General features: G+C 42.1%; 1 long non-coding RNA gene across 1 annotated transcript in view; it reads right to left on the bottom strand.

The window, feature by feature from the left end:
• The window catches only part of LOC141113010 (uncharacterized), an 82,447-nt gene extending 67,187 nt beyond the window's left edge, over window positions 1-15,260 (bottom strand). Inside the window, exons 1-2 of the long non-coding RNA XR_012236697.1 lie at window positions 15,095-15,260; window positions 5,896-5,972 (exon numbers count right to left, since the gene is read on the bottom strand). This is a non-coding gene — a long non-coding RNA (uncharacterized lncRNA). The remainder of the gene's footprint in view (window positions 1-5,895; window positions 5,973-15,094) is intronic.
• Between the last annotated feature and the right edge of the window lie 830 nt (window positions 15,261-16,090).

Below are 16,090 nucleotides of genomic sequence, written 5' to 3'. Positions count from 1 at the left end.
TGGTCTATCACATAAACTCACAATAAAAAAAAAAAATATATGTTTTTGGTTGTAACATGACAAAATGTGGAAAATGTCAAGGGGTATGAATACTTTTTGAAGGCACTGTATATTTATTCCTGATATGTTAGAAATAGTGTTAAACAACATAAGATAATAATTGAATCAAAAATTCTTTATTTGTATCCTAACTCAACCCAAGTTAAATATAAGGCTTCTTGTCTATACAGTATATACTTATTGCAGTTTAGGAATAATGAGCTTCTTTTGATTTATAATGATGCATTCTTGTTTAATAACTTCCTGACTGCTGCCTGATTAGTAGCTGACTGTAATCATACAACTAGACGCCCCTGTAAAATGTGTTTATTTTCATGTACTTTTCTTAGGGAACTGCTGGAGGAACTGTACTCATGGCTTGCATATGTGTGTACAATGTGGTTTTAACCTTTTAATGCCAGTTCAAAACTAGAGCGTTAACCTAGGATGTCTGAAAAGCCATTTTCTTCTGGAATTTTGTAGTGGACATCTAATTATGTATTCCAGGAAGTTGAAACTAAATCAAATAACAAAACTTTGTTACCAGGATCGTGACAGTTCTAAATATATAAAACTGTCATGAACTGTGCAATTTACGTCTGAGTTTAATACCCATACAACCCAATCAAGTTCCGAAGATGTGTGTGCCCCACTCTTGCAAAACCTGCACCATTTTACATAAACACATTTCCTTTTTCTAGCCATTTGCATTAGGAAGTATATTAAACTAATATATCACTTCCTTTTGCTACAAGAGCAATGTTTTTAAAAAACGTTGTGTTTCCTTATGTGATAAGTACTCAAAGGCTGCATAACTGTGCTAGCTGGAATCTGCATGTTTCATCCATAGTGTACTGTACTGTTCAAACTCCTGCCAATATACCTGCTCAGTTGTAGTCTTTAAAACCTCCCTAATAAAAACCTCTTAAAACAGAAAAATGTTATCAACTGGAATTGCAGAACATGATTTACCATATACACCACAATACCCAATAAACATTGAGGTTCAATTCAAAAAGCTTAGCACAAGAAACTTTATTTTAAATCACGCTGCTGTAATTTTCAACTCTCATTGGATTCATCTAAAAATCACTACAGCTTTCTTATGAAATAAGGATCCTTATCCTGGAGTGTTAGCTTTGTGCTTGAAAATATGACACTGTACAACATATATGTGCACATATGTAAGTCTCGGATTGTTGAACAGTTATTTACAACAGTCTCAGTGTAGAATCTCCTATCTCAGTTTGCCATCCTTCCTAAACTGCAGCCTAAAAATGTACTACATACAAGCTGAAAGATAGGTATAACTTTTTCAGGGTACAATACTTACCTTCGAAAAATATAAAACACGTGCAGTGGGTATAGAAGAGAATCACCCTCTTTAAAATAATCACGTTGTTACTTTGCAGCCTGAAATGAAGACAGACACAGTTTTTGTTTTCTTCAGCTGTATTTCAGCTGTATTTACCAAGTGAAAAGTTATAACACCAACATGTCAGAATTTTTTTTTCAAAATTTCAAAACAGAATCACTGAGTTGTAAAAAGAATCACCCCTCCTAAAAATGACTTTTAAACTAAATTCTGGTGTAGCTGATCACCCTCTCAATAGCACACAAAGTTATTTGACTTTCAGCTGCGAAGAGCTGTGGTCATTTTGAGTAACTGAAAAGCATTTCAGTTCCTGGTAGTGCAACTGAAGCAAACAATCAACTATGGGTGGCAAGGCACTGTCAAAAGATCTCCGGGATAAAGTTGTGGACAGGCACAAGTCAGGAGATGGATATATGTTTTTTAAAGGCTTTATCAATGCCTAGAAGCACAGTGAAGTCTATTATTAAGAAGTGGAAGGTATTTGGTACAACACAGACCCTCCCTGGATCAGGACGTCACTCTGAACTGGATGACAGAATCAGGAGGAAACTGTTTAGGGAGGCTACCAGGAGGCCTACAGCAACTCTGAAGCAGTTGCAGGAATGTATGAGTGGTCATTGTATGCATGTGACAACAATATCCCAAATTCTCCACAAATGTGGCCTATATGGGAGGATTGTAAGAAAAAAAGCCTATCCTCAAGAAAGGCCACATGCAGTCATGACTGAGCTTTGCCAAAATGCACCTTGAAGATTCTGAGGCAACATGGGGAAAGTTACGGTCAGATGAGGCTAAAGTTGAATTATTTGGCCTCAACACCAAATGATATGTCTAGTGGAAATCCAATAGAGCTCACCATCCAAATAACACCATTCCTACAGTAAAGCATGGAGGTGGTAATATCCTGTTATGGGATGTTTCTCTACAGCAGGGACTTGAGCACTTGTCAGGATAGAAGAAAAATGGATCGGGCAAAATACAGTCAAATTCTTGAGGAAAATCTGCTGCTCTCTACCAGAAAGTTGTCAAAGGGAAGAAGGTTTACCTTCCAACATGACAATGACCCAAAGCATACAGCAAAATTGGTCACACAGTGGTTGAAGGAGAAAAAGGCTTAATCAGAGTCCAGATGTAAACCCCATTGAACATTTGTGGAATGACTTGAAGACTGCAGTCCACAAACGGTCACCATCAAATTTAACTGAACCTGAGCAGTTCTGCAAAGAAGAGTGGGCAAATATTGGGAAGTCTAGATGTGCAAAGTTATTAGAGACATATCCCAACAGACTAAAGGCTGTATTTAAAGCAAAGGTGATTTATCAAAATACTGACACAAGGGGAAGGTGATTAGCTATACCTGACTGAGTTTAAAAGTCATTTTTTAGGAAGGGTGATCCTTTTTACAACTCAGTGATTCTGTTTTTGAATTTTTAACATGAATGTTATAAGTTGCACTGATTAAAGCGGGGGTCCACCTATCTATCGTTTTTTTTTTTTTGGAGTTCATTCACAAACTTTTCTTCTCATGATTATCTACTCACATGTTCTGTGTAATAAGTCCGCCTGTGTCCGATTTCGTTGTAAAGAATAACTTATAAAATTCACTGAAGGCGGTTTCCATCTTCATTGTGGGCATTTGAAGCCCACAAGCATGTATTTCCTGGATGCGGTGAATGCTGGGAGCAGAGATGTTGTGATGACGCTGTTGCACAATGCATGCTGGGAAGCCTGAGACTAGCTCCCAGGGGACTGTGGGAGGTCTGGGAGAGGCTAGAAACACGCCTACTCCCATGGGAGGAAAACCAGGAAGTGCTAAGAAGATTAGAAAAAAAAAGGTAATTACGGCGATTTAAATTTTTTTACACAGCATGTCAGCATCTAGGCAAGGAAGAGAATGCATAGAGATAATGTTCAAAATTTGGGTGGAACCCCGCTTTAAGTACAGTTGGATAAAACAAGAACTGTGTCTGTCTTCATTTCAGGCCACAAAGAAACAAAATGGGATTATTTTAAAGGGGGTAATTCTTTTCTATAGCCACTGTAAACTGGCTGAGTTACTGTTATATTTCTCCTATTAATTGCTGCAATAGTTGTTCTGTTGATTAATTTAAAAAGACAATGAACCATCTGAAGGCAGTTCCAATTTTAAAATTTTCCGACTAGTATATAACAAGACTTTCTATTTCTTGGCTACTATACTGTATATCTAGACTTCAAATCTGGTTACTAACTCATAGCTACACTTCCAGTCCAGGCAAATACAGTGCCTTGAAAAAGTATTCATACTCCTTGAAATTTTTCACATTTTGTCATGTTACAACCAAAACCGTAAATGTATTTTATCAGGATTTTATTTGACAGACCAACACAAAGTGGCACGTAATTGTGAAGAGGAGGGAAAATGATAATGGTCTTCAAAATTAAAAAATATCTGAAAAGTGTGGCATACATTTGTATTCAGCCCCCTTTACTCTGATACCCCTAACTAAAATCTAGTGGAACCAATTACCTTCAGAAGTCACCTAATTAGTAAATAGAGTCCACCTGTGTGTAATTTAATCTCAGTATAAATACAGCTGTTCTGTGAAGCCCTGAGAGGTTTGTTAGAGAACCTTAGTGAATAAAGTATCATGAAGGCCAAGGATCACACCAGAAAAGTCAGGAATAACGTTGCAGAGAAGTTTAAAGCAGGGTTAGGTTTTAAAAAATATCCCAAGCTTTGAACATCTCACAGAGCACTGTTCAATCCATCATATGAAAATGGAAAGAGTATGGCACAACTGCAAACCTACCAAGACATGGCCGTCCACTTAAACTGACAGGCCGGGAAAGGAGAGCATTCATCAGAGAAGCAGCCAAGAGGCCCATGGTAACTCTGGAGAAGCTGCAGAGATCCACAGCTCAGGTGGGAGAATCTATTCACAGGACAACTATTAATCGTGCACTCCACAAATCTGGCCTTTATGGAAGGGTGGCAAGAAGAAGGCCATTGTTGAAAGAAAGCCATAAGAAGTCCCATTTGCAGTTTGCAAGAAGCCATGTGGGGTACACAGCAAACATGTGGAAGAAGGTGCTCTGGTTAGATGAGACCAAAATTTAACTTTTTGGCCTAAAAGCAAAATATCTGGCCGAAAACTAACACTGCACATGACCCTGAATACACTATCCTGAATGTGAAACATGGTGTTGGCAGCATCATGTTGTGGAGATGCTTTTCTTCAGCAGGGACAGGAAAGCTGGTCAGAGTTGATGTGATAATGGATGGAGCCAAATACTGGGCAATTTTAGAAGAAAACCTGTTAGAGTCTGCAAAGGACTGGTGTGGAGCTTCACCTTCCAGCAGGACAACAACCCTAAACATACAGCCAGAGCTACAATGGAATGGTTTAGATCAAAGCATATTCATGTGTTAGACTGGCCTAGTCAATGTCCAGACCTAAATCCAATTGAAAATCTGTGGCAAGAAAATTGCTCTTCACAGATGCTCTCCGCCCAATCTAACAGAACTTGAGCTATTTTGCAAAGAATGCTCAAAAATGTCACTCTCTAGATGTGCAAAGATGGTAGAGACATCCCCAAAAAGACTTACAGCTGTAATTGCAGCGAAAGGTGGTTCTACAAAGTATTGAAATTGTAAAAAATGTTGAAAAACATTTATAATTTTCCTTCCACTTCACAATTATGTGCCACTTTGTGTTGGTCTATCACATAAAATCCCAATAAATTACATTTTCATTTTTGGTTGAAACATGACAAAATGTGGAAAATTTCAAGGGGTGTGAATACTTTTTCAAGATACTGTCTTCAGAAGAATATTCACTATAGTTGCAGTCTCCAACAGGACATGTGATCTGGATATAAAAAGTAAAAAGTAAGCTGTATCCAAGTTTGTATAGTGTGGGGATCCCCCCAATTTAGTGGCTACTTTGCAAATGGAATTGTGCAGAATGCAGTGATTTTGTGCAGAATGCAGTGGAAGCAATAACATTAACATCAGAATTACATCTTCTAAAGTGGCTGTTAGTGATTAGTTAGTGTACCTGTGTTCAATTTGAGGATCATTTGTCAAACTTATTTAAATTCCAAAAATTGTAAACTTGAACTTTAATCTGAACCCCACTTGAAGTCAATCTTTGAAATCAATTCTGGCTAATAGACAAGCAGTTGTCAAAGGTAAAAGTACCATTTAGGTCCTCCTTTTTATGCAACTTTAAGGGCAACATGGGAAACACATTATTACTTTCTAATGCATGCTTATAAAATGCTTTTAAGCTGTATACCTAAGTTACAAAACAGTACAACTCTGACAGACAGTGTCAGCAATATCATAGTCTGGCATCACATATTGAGCATGTGCAATAGATTATTTTACTTTTACATCATTGCTTTGCTTAAAAACAGCAGTAGCATCCTAATCTAATTTCATTCAACTTGAAAGAAAGAAATGTAGCATGACCCTTTTGGGGACTGCTTGGATTTACCTGCTCATCTGCACCACTATGACCCTGGGAACATTCCAACCCACCTGACACTCTGGGTTCAGACATCTTTGCACCACCTTAAAGTAATAAGTAAAACAACTCGATGAGTTTATATTCTATTAACATTTACTGGATAACTCAAGGAAGATCTTGTTGCACAGAGGAGGTAATAGATCAACTGAACTTTGGATAACAGTCCTAGTTCAGTAAAAGAATTCCTCTATAATAATACAATTTAATACAATTTGGCAATAGCAGTATATTATATACACGTATGTACAATGGAGTACCACTTGAATATGACCTGAAAGGATAAGTGAGTGTTAAGCATTAATTCTGGCAAGACTTCTAAAAGGGGAACCCAGGCCGGCCTATTTAACCTTTAATCCTAATGAGAGATCAATTAAGCAAGAACGGTATGAGGTCCCTTTAAGTAGTAATGACAGTAATGTCCCAGTTGCAGGCCTAATGGTCTTTGTCGGCAGTTGGAGATCATTAACTATATCCAATAAGGTGCAGCAACAAGGCAATGGTATTTCTTGGTTGATGCAACAGGTGTTTATGTACAGTGTTCAAATAGAAATTCAGTAAAGTGTTTCCCCAGGGTAAAGCGGTCTGTGCACAGTGTCCCAGTTAAGCAACAAAGAAACGTTTGCAAAGGTGGCAATTGCCCTCTCACCATCGACCAGGCCGATTCAATGGCTTCTGAACAGCGGTTCCAGGAGAGGCGTCCTTGCAGCAGATCCGCTTGCCACGATCATCTGATGCAAAGCACACAGCGTGGGTTGTCGGACTATTAGGGTGGTGCTGGATAGATGTCTGATGAACAGCAAGCAGTGATAGGCCCTTCTCAGCCGGGTTGGAATGTTGTACACCACGTGGTAGGCCGCGACATCACCCTCACTGTACAGAGAGGTCCGTCACACACCAGGCCCAGGAGGAAGAGCCCGTGGGGCGGGTCTCTGGCCTCTTTTATAGCTTTTTCCAGTATTTTCTCCGATGGTAGCAACGATCCCTGGTGTATGTAGTGTGGGTGCATAGTCATATGAAACAAATCACAGATATGATGTGACTTAGTGACGCTGGGCACTAGAGGGACAATACAGTACATAGAAATGACAGGGAATCATTATGCTTTGCAATTGTAGTGCACATTGCTACAGAAAGAAAGTTTTTTTTTTAGGTTGTTCAGTCTGCAGCACCTGATTTTTTTTTTTTTTTTTTATCTAGGTGTAAAAGCCCAGAATAAAGCCGTGGAAGTAGCAGCCATAACAGATCTAAAAGCTATATTTACTCTTCCAAGAAAAAATAAAGCTAAAGCCCTCAACTTTATACCAATCCCAAACAGTGGCAAAACAGTTCCAAAGTATAGTTTGTGATCTCTTTTCGCAGTACCACAATGCATTGTCTTAAAACAGATACAACAGCACAGTGCTTGTGCTGTGTAATCTGCCCCCTTTAAATTGTAAAAAAAACCTCCCTGAATCTGCCACTTCCTGTATGCCCTCTCTATACAGACCACGAAAATCAGGGCTGCTGAGTCGTGACCATGTGGTCAATTTGTGTCCCTCCGTCATTTGAGCCCTGCTCTGCTCTCATCTCTCCCCTTCCTTCCTGTCAGTTCCATGCCTGTGTCTTTCTCCGCCCACCCCCCCGCCCGCCGATATTATTATACATTAAAAATTCTTACTGCTCTATGCCAGCCCCTCGATTATAGCTTGGCATAGCACACTGTACATACTTTTTATAAAAGCGAGCCCTGTAAATAATGATTCAGAGCTGTCTTCAGGCCGGTCACATGATTCTCGGACAGTTTCCAGGTCTACTGCAGGAGATCTCCCAGGCTGACGTAAAAGTATCCATCCATCGGAGGTATAAAGTGGCCACGAGTCATGTGAATGACCTGAAGATCACCCTTAAACAGTATTTACAACAATCGTTTTTTTAAAAGACAAGTGCAGTTTGCTATGCCAGGCTCTAATAAAGGGCCTGGCATAGACTTGGTTATATAGATTTACACTTTAATGAAATGTCAAAACAGTGTGTGGAAAAATGCTTCACTACCACAACCCACATTCCAGACACAAGGTACTGTTGTTATGCTAAAATAAAAATCACAGTGCCATATTTCAGGGACAATAGCCAGACATACTAAAGTGACTAGAGAGCATATAAGCAGCTTGACTGGGCTGCAATGTAAGAGAAAAAGAGACAAGCCATTTTTTACCATGAAGTAAAAATTAGAGTGTATTATTGCAGAGACGACACCCAAAAATATTGTGCTTGCTGCACATTATATGAGCAGTTCTACTGTGTTACAACTGAGAAGGGAGAGACTGCTTCAATTTGCTCATAAGGCCTCAATAGCTAGCAAATATCAGGAGGGAAAATACAAACTACTCATAAAGTGGTACAGAACCCCTGCAAAACTCCATCTCATGTTTCCACAGACTTCTAATCAATATTGGATTGGAGGTGTCTAGAAGCAGAAGGGACTCTTCTACATATCTTTTGGAAATGCCCAAACTCCTGGAATTCTGGAGTATGGTAGAACAAACTATTTGGATCCTCACAGGTGTCTTTAGAGAGGAATCCATCAAATTATTTATTACATGACACCCCTTTATCCATTAAAAATACAAACATCTCCAATTAAAACATTTATTAAATGCTGCCAAGGCTTGCATTCCAGCTATATGGAAGCAGACAACATCCCCCTCAAGAGCATTATGGTTTGGCAGAATTAAAGAGATTCAACAGATGGAGTACCTCACAATGGCCACGAAAGATCATTCTGAAAAATACTGTCATACCTGCACACCATGGTTCATGTATGGTGACCACTGACCAGACAACATAAGATGTTCAGTCAAGATGAGATTTTCAACCGTATGTTATATAATTCACGTTGGACTACAGAGGGGATGGTCCTACTTCTCCTCCCTGTATCCTCCAATTTAACATCCTTCCAACACTCTCTCACCACTGCCTTCTCTTTCACCCCCCCCCCCCGTTTCCATCCCTACCCACTGTCTTTATTGCCTCCTTCTACATACTTAGAATTGTACTAAATTCCTCTTCCTTCACCCCAAAGACATATTGGAAAAGTGACATAGTTAATGGAAGCACCAGTTGCAGGAATTGGTTTCTTTATTTAAAAAAAGGCAATAGCACAGTTACAGATAACTATGAAGCACAGGACACCTAGCAGTAAATGAAAATAATGAGCCAAGAAATGAACTGTGCACGAGATAGCGGCTGGAACGTAATATGCAATATGTACATATTACCATCTACTAAGTTGTTTTGAAAATATGACTTCAAGTGGAGATTGCCATGCTTTACTGTATAACTTTACGGTTCTCAGTATTGAATGTCTTCATTAAATAAGAAAAGAAAAGAGTTAAAAAAAAAAGGAGAGATGAGGCAGGTTTTTTGTGAAATAAACAAATAGACTGTATTATTTCTGAAACAACACCCAGAGATATTGAATAAATTCCATGGAGACTACGTCTGCCTTTTTACTATGCCACGATTTTAGAGGTGGAGACCGAGAAAGTTTTATAATCAAATAACAAATATAGTGTATTATTTCATCGACAAGAGCTGAAAATATTTTACAGGATCTATATTTATCATTGGAACAGCTACATAGTGAAAGGATACACAGCATGCAGCTTTTCATCCAAAAAGCCGCATACTAATGTGTGTGTGTGTGTGTGTGTGTGTGTGTATATATATATATATATATATATATATATATATATATATATACAGTATATATGTTATTGTCAGGACTGAGTTCACCTGCTGGTGGCACTGTGGTTCTCTGGGCCAATGGCTGCAGTTTCAGTGTCCACCAGCAGGTTCTGATCAGCCACACCTGGCTCCAGCTGCCAGGGGGATATTTAAGGCTGCTCCTCCCTTCCCCCAGCCTGCCACTATCCTGTCGATTGCCCCCTTGCTACCAGATCATTGTGCCTCCTGTATCCTGAGCCATCCTGCACCCCTCTGCCTTACTCCTGCTCTTGTACTAAGTCGTGTTTCCTTTCCTTACATCTGTTACCTTTATTGTAGATATTGCATATAGATAGTAGTTAGGTTCATTTGTTATTTTGTCTTTTGGGGTTTGTTTTTGCTGTGTTCACTGGTTGCTGTGTATGTTTATTGGTGTGTGTTTCACTGTAAATAAATATCACTTTAATTATATACACTTGTTTGGTACCAGTTCCCCTTGTGTAGCTATGTGTCTGGTCTCCTTAGCCACTGATTCCTGATATAACAGTGATGCCCACCAATGACCACATCAGCTACATTTGGGAACTGGGAGCCAATTGCTTTGGATTTTTGCTTTCTCTTTGTCAGAATGCTGAGAGTGAAGGTTATTTTCCATGTGCAACTTGCAGTAGAGGATAAGGATTTTTGTCATTCACTTTGGCAGGATCTCACTGAGGAGGAGCTGTTGGGAAGCATTCTGACTGCACATACCTTAGCTGTTAAAGGCAGATTTTCCCTTAGTAAAGTACAACCTTTGATTCAGGTCTGTTCTGAGCTGCTATTTCAGTTTACCTCTCAGGGTGATGATGTTTTCGTCCCCCCCATTTACTATGTACCAGCCTGGATTTTTGGGATGGTTGCCAAAACATTGTGCAGGTTCTTTTTTCCGGCAGTATTCAGCCTATTAACAACAGGTGTTGTGGGATTGTCTTGCTTCTGTGCACTGTTTAATTAAGCAATGTGAGCAAGGGAGAGACAAACTGACTTTAGTTCACCCTCTGCTACAAGCTTGGTCAGAAATCATATCCCCAGTACTAGATGAGGCACATAAAATCAGATCTGCTGCTACAGATCGAGAATCTGTTCCTCTGTTACCCTTAGCAACCTCTGCTGCTACTGAGTATTCCTTACCTCCTGTAGATCAGTATCCTGCCACCAGTAATCACACTTCCTCTGTATAGAATCCATTGAAAGCTCCCCCTGCAGTACTGTTGTCTATAGCATCGTCTCAGGCCTCTTCCTGTACTTCTGCTACTCTTCCGTCTATTCTCCCCAGTACTGTTACTACCGTCCCATCAGCAATACAGTCTGGTCAGCATAATGCAACTACGTGCAGCACTCCAGTATTCAAGCTCAAAAAGAAACAAAACTTTTCTCCTGCTCTTACAACACTGCCACTATCTATGTTGCCTGCTGATGGTGACCAGTCCCCCTTCATGCTAATGACTGCTGCCGATGCAATCCAGTCCCCCTCCATGCTGAAGACTGCTGCTGATGGTGCCCAGTCCTCCTCCATGCTGATGACTGCTCCCAATGCGATCCAGGCCCCCTCCATGTTGATGACTGTTGCCGATGCGATCCAGTCCTCCTCCATGCTGATGACTGCTGCCGATGCAATCCAGTCCTCCTCCATGCTGATGACTGCTGTCGATGTGATCCAGTCCTCCTCCATGCTGATGACTGCTGTCAATGTGATCCAGTCCTCCATGCTGATGACTGCTGCCGATGCAATCCAGTCCCCCTCCATGCTGAAGACTGCTGCTGATGGTGCCCAGTCCTCCTCCATGCTGATGACTGCTCCCATGCGATCTAGTCCCCCTCCATGTTGATGACTGTTGCTGATGCGATCCAGTCGTCTTCCATGCTGATGACTGCTGTCGATGTGATCCAGTCCTCCATGCTAATGACTGCTGCGATGCAATCCAGTCCTCCTCCATGCTGACTGATGACTGCTGCCGGTGCGAACTAGTTCTCCTCCATGCTGATGACTTCTTCTGGTGTGATCTAGTTCTCCTCCATGCTGATGGCTGCTGCTGATGTGATCCAGACCTCCTCCACGTTGCCGCCTGCTGATGGTGCCCATGCCTCCTCCATGTTGCCGCCTGTTGATGTCCATGCCTCCTCCATGTTGCCACCTGTTGATGGTGTTAATGCCTTCTCCATGTTGCCACCGACTGATGGGGTCCATGCCTCCTCCATGCTGATGCCACCTGCTGATGGGGTCCATGCCTCCTCCATGCTGATGCCACCTGCTGATGGGGTCCATGCCTCCTCCATGCTGATGCCGCTTGCTGATGGGGTCCATGCCTCCTCCATGCTGATGCCGCCTGCTGATGTGGACCATGCCGATGCCACCTGCTGATGGGGTTCATGCCTCCTCCATGCTGATGCTGCCTGCTGATGGGGTCCATGCCTCCTCCATGCTGATGCCGCTTGCTGATGGGGTCCATGCCTCCTCCGTGCTGATGCCGCCTGCTGATGGGGTCCATGCCCCCTCCATACTAATGCCGGCTGCTGATGGGATCCATGCTTCCTACATGCTTTATGCCTCCTGCTGATGGGGTTCATGCCTCCTCCATGCTGATGCCACCTGGCAATGGGGTACATGCCTCCTTCATGCTGATGCCGCCTGCCAATGGGGTCCATGCCTCCTCCATGCTGCCGTCTGCCTATGGTGCTCATGCCTCCTCCATGCTGCCGCCTGCCGATGGTGTCCATGCCTCCTCCATGTTGCCGATGGTGTCCATGCCTCCTCCATGTTGCTGATGGTGTCCATGCCTCCTCCATGTTGCCGATGGTGTCCATGCCTCCTCCATGTTGTTGATGGTGTCCATTTCTCCTCCATGTTGCCGATGGTGTCCATTCCTCCTCCATGTTGCCGATGGTGTCCATTCCTCCTCCATGTTGCCGATGGTGTCCATTCCTCCTCCATGTTGCCGATGGGGTCCATTCCTCCTCTATGTTGCCAGTGGGGTCCATTCCTCCTCCATGCTGCTGCTTGCCAATGGGGTCCATTCCTCCTCCATGCTGCTGCCTGCCGATGGGGTCCATTCCTCAGCCATGCTGCTGCCTGCTGTGGGTGACCTACCATCTGCTGCCAAGCCTGCCACCCAGCTGGATTATGCTGATACCTGTGCCACTGCCCAGCCTGATGTGCCTCTGCCTGCTTCCCAGCCTGCCTCTGGATGTCCTGTGCCCAACAACCTGCCTGCCTCTGAGGATCTGACCAGCAGAAAACCCAGCCAGTTTTGGGACGCCGGCAGCGGGGTTCTCACCAAGCCTTCGGACATTGGCAGTGGGGTACTCAGTTAGCTTGCAGATCACGGTGGTAGGGCCCTATGGAGCGTCCAGAGGCTGTTCTTAAGGAGGGGAATCTGTCAGGACTGAGTTCACCTGCTGGTGGCACTGTGATTCTCTGGGCCGATGGCTGCAGTTTCAGTGTCTACCAGCAGGTGTCTCCCAGAAGCCAGCAGGTTCTGATCAGCCACACCTGGCTCCAGTTGTCAGGTGGATATTTAAGGCTGCTCCTCCCTTTCCCCAGCGCGTCACTATCCTGTCAATTGCCCGCTTGCTACCAGATCCTTGTGCCTCCTGTATCCTGAGCCATCCTGCACCCCCCTGCCTTGCTCCTGCTCTTGTTCTAAGTCGTGTTTCCCTTCCTTGCATCCCTGTTACCTTTATTGTAGATATTGCATAATGATAGTAGTTAGGTTAATTTGTTATTTTGTCTTTTGGGGTTTGTTTTTGCTGCGTTCACTGGTTGCTGTGTATGTTTATTGGTGTGTGTTTCACTGTAAATAAATATAATTTTAATGATATATACTTGTTTGGTTTCAGTTCCCTTGTATAGCTATGTGTCTGGTCTCCTTAGCCACTGATTCCTGACAGTTATATAGTTGGTAAGATTTAATTCGGTAAGGTTTAACCCTTTCATGACTAAGCCTATTTTTGACATTTGTTGTTTAAAATCCGTATTTTTTACTAGAAAATTACTTAGAGCCCCCAAACATTATATATATATATTTTTAGCAGAGAATCTAGAGAATAAAATGGAGATTGTTGCAATATTTTATATCACATGGTATTTGTGCAGCAGTGTTTTAAACGCAGCTTTTTGGAAAAAGGGACACTTTCATGAATTTAAAAAAAAAAAAACAGTAAAGTTAGCCCAATTTTTTTGTATAATGTGAAAGATGATGTTACGCCGAGTAAATAGATACCAAACACGTCATGCTTTATAATTGCACGCACTTGTGGAATGGAGACAAACTACGGTACCTAAAAATCTCCATAGGTGACGCTTTAAATTTTTTTTTGGTTACCAGGTTAGAGTTACAGAGGAGGTCTAGTGCTAGAATTATTGCTCTTGCTCTGACGATCACGGCGATATGTCACATGTGTGATTTGAACAACGTTTACATATGCGGGTGCGACTTCCGTATGCGTTTTCTTTGCTGCGCGAGCTCATGGGGACGGGGCGCTTTAAACATTTTTTTTCTTATTTATTTTATTTATTTTTATATTTGTAAATTGTGTTAAAAAAAAAAAATGTTCATCACTTTTATTGCTGTCACAAGGAATGTAAACATCCCTTGTGCCAGTAATAGGTGGTGACAGGTACTCTTTATGGAGGGATCGGGGGTGTAAAAGACCCCCGATCCCTCCTTTGCACTTCAAAGTATTCAGATCGCTGTTTTCGGCGATTCTGAATACTGTATATTTTTTTAAAACCGGCGCCATTGGCAGCCGAGTAAACGGGAAGTGACGTCATGACGTCGCTTCCGTGTTTACAATTAGGAGGCTGGAACGAAGCCACTTACGGCTTCGTTCCAGTGTGTCCCCTAGCCGCTAGAGGCGGCGGAAGGGGGGGACGTCCCCTCCCACTCCTCCGTTATAACAGCCGAGCGGCTTTTAGCCACATCGGTTGTTATACCCGGAAAGCCGATCGCCGGCTCTAAAAAATAGTACCGGGATGATGCCTGCAGCTGCGGGCATCATCCCAGTATTACCCCCTAAACCCGAGTATGCACATCTGCGTACACTCGGATGGAAGGGGTTAATAAAGACACTGGTCCATTCAGAGATGTAGGGAGGGAAGAGATGTATGTGTCACTCCAAACTCAGCGTTATCACTGGTGGAAGTGATGCAAATGTTCACTTACGGAACATGCACACTGGTGGAAACGTTTATGCTTCCATAATGAAATTTCTCCTGGGTCCCAAAATCGCTTGGAAGAATAGCCTTTCTACAGCAAATAAATATTGGAAATCAGTAATAAAACACAAGAAATCAGCTCACAATCAAGGAAAAGGCAAAATCACAAAGTAATTTCTTCAAAATTAGCTATACCAAGAAACAGAAGCTTATTGCTTATGTGCATATACTAGGGAAACATTACATAAGACCAATTGTCATTCTTACCTAGAGTGACATTCTACCAAGCTGATAAGACAAAGTGGACTTCCTGGCATGCTAGCCATGTAATGTCCATGTTCCTCCTCCTCAACAGCCAAGCTGCAGCACATATGTTCCTAAAGTTTTACAAGACATCAGAGGCTGTAAGTGAAAGTTAAAACCAGGAAGTAGGCGTCCTAATAATAATCAAATATGTAAACTAAAGAATGTTCTTCACAAAGAGGAAGTAGTCTGTCAGTCTGATCCCAAGTAGGGTAACAAGTATATATTTGATGTACTATATCCTTGGAATTGCTTCTGAATGTTTATAAAACATTTTCATAACATGTGTAAACATAAGTTGACATACTGAGATTGTAAACTTGTTTGATAATGATAACTGACCATTTTACATCATAATCATATATTGTTTTGTAGTTAATAATTTAATAAAAATGTATTGTCATAAAAACAAAAAACAAAACAATAAGGAAGTGGCCTGTGGAAGTTCTCCTTTCTCCCTCCTTCCCCGAAGTCATCTAGGACACGTCACAGGTCCCAAAAGACTGCGGGGCCATTCACACTGCGCAGTGCAACTCGCGTATGCTCAGTGTCCACCTGGCTGTGAAGTTGCAAGCTGTCACCACTGGTTGCCCACAGTTGAGATGCCAGCGGCGGGAGAGAAGGGATGGATCGGACATGTGAGTGCGTGTTTTTTAAAAGTAAGCATCTACAGTTTTTGTAGCTGTTGACTTTTAATAAAGACAAAACCAACTGGAAGTCCGCTTTAAGTAATTAAAGTATGGAGGAATAATTACGTAGTGTGTCTTGCTTGTGTGTCTTACTTTAGAAAAGCCTGGAGCAGCCGAACGAAATGAGGTATGTTCAAGGCGCACATGACGGAGGTAACAGGGTTAATGAATTAGAGGGTGGAGACATGGTGCCGAGGGGGAGGATAACACAGGGAGGGACTGATAAATAGGAGGCCCGCCCTGGGAGGTACAAGCAGAAAGTTGTGGAAAG

Source organism: Aquarana catesbeiana, linkage group LG11 (genome assembly GCF_042186555.1).
Source record: "Aquarana catesbeiana isolate 2022-GZ linkage group LG11, ASM4218655v1, whole genome shotgun sequence".
Lineage (NCBI taxonomy): Eukaryota > Metazoa > Chordata > Amphibia > Anura > Ranidae > Aquarana > Aquarana catesbeiana.
The sequence above is the reverse complement of the archived record's forward strand: the minus strand, read 5'-3'. Positions and strand labels throughout refer to the sequence as shown.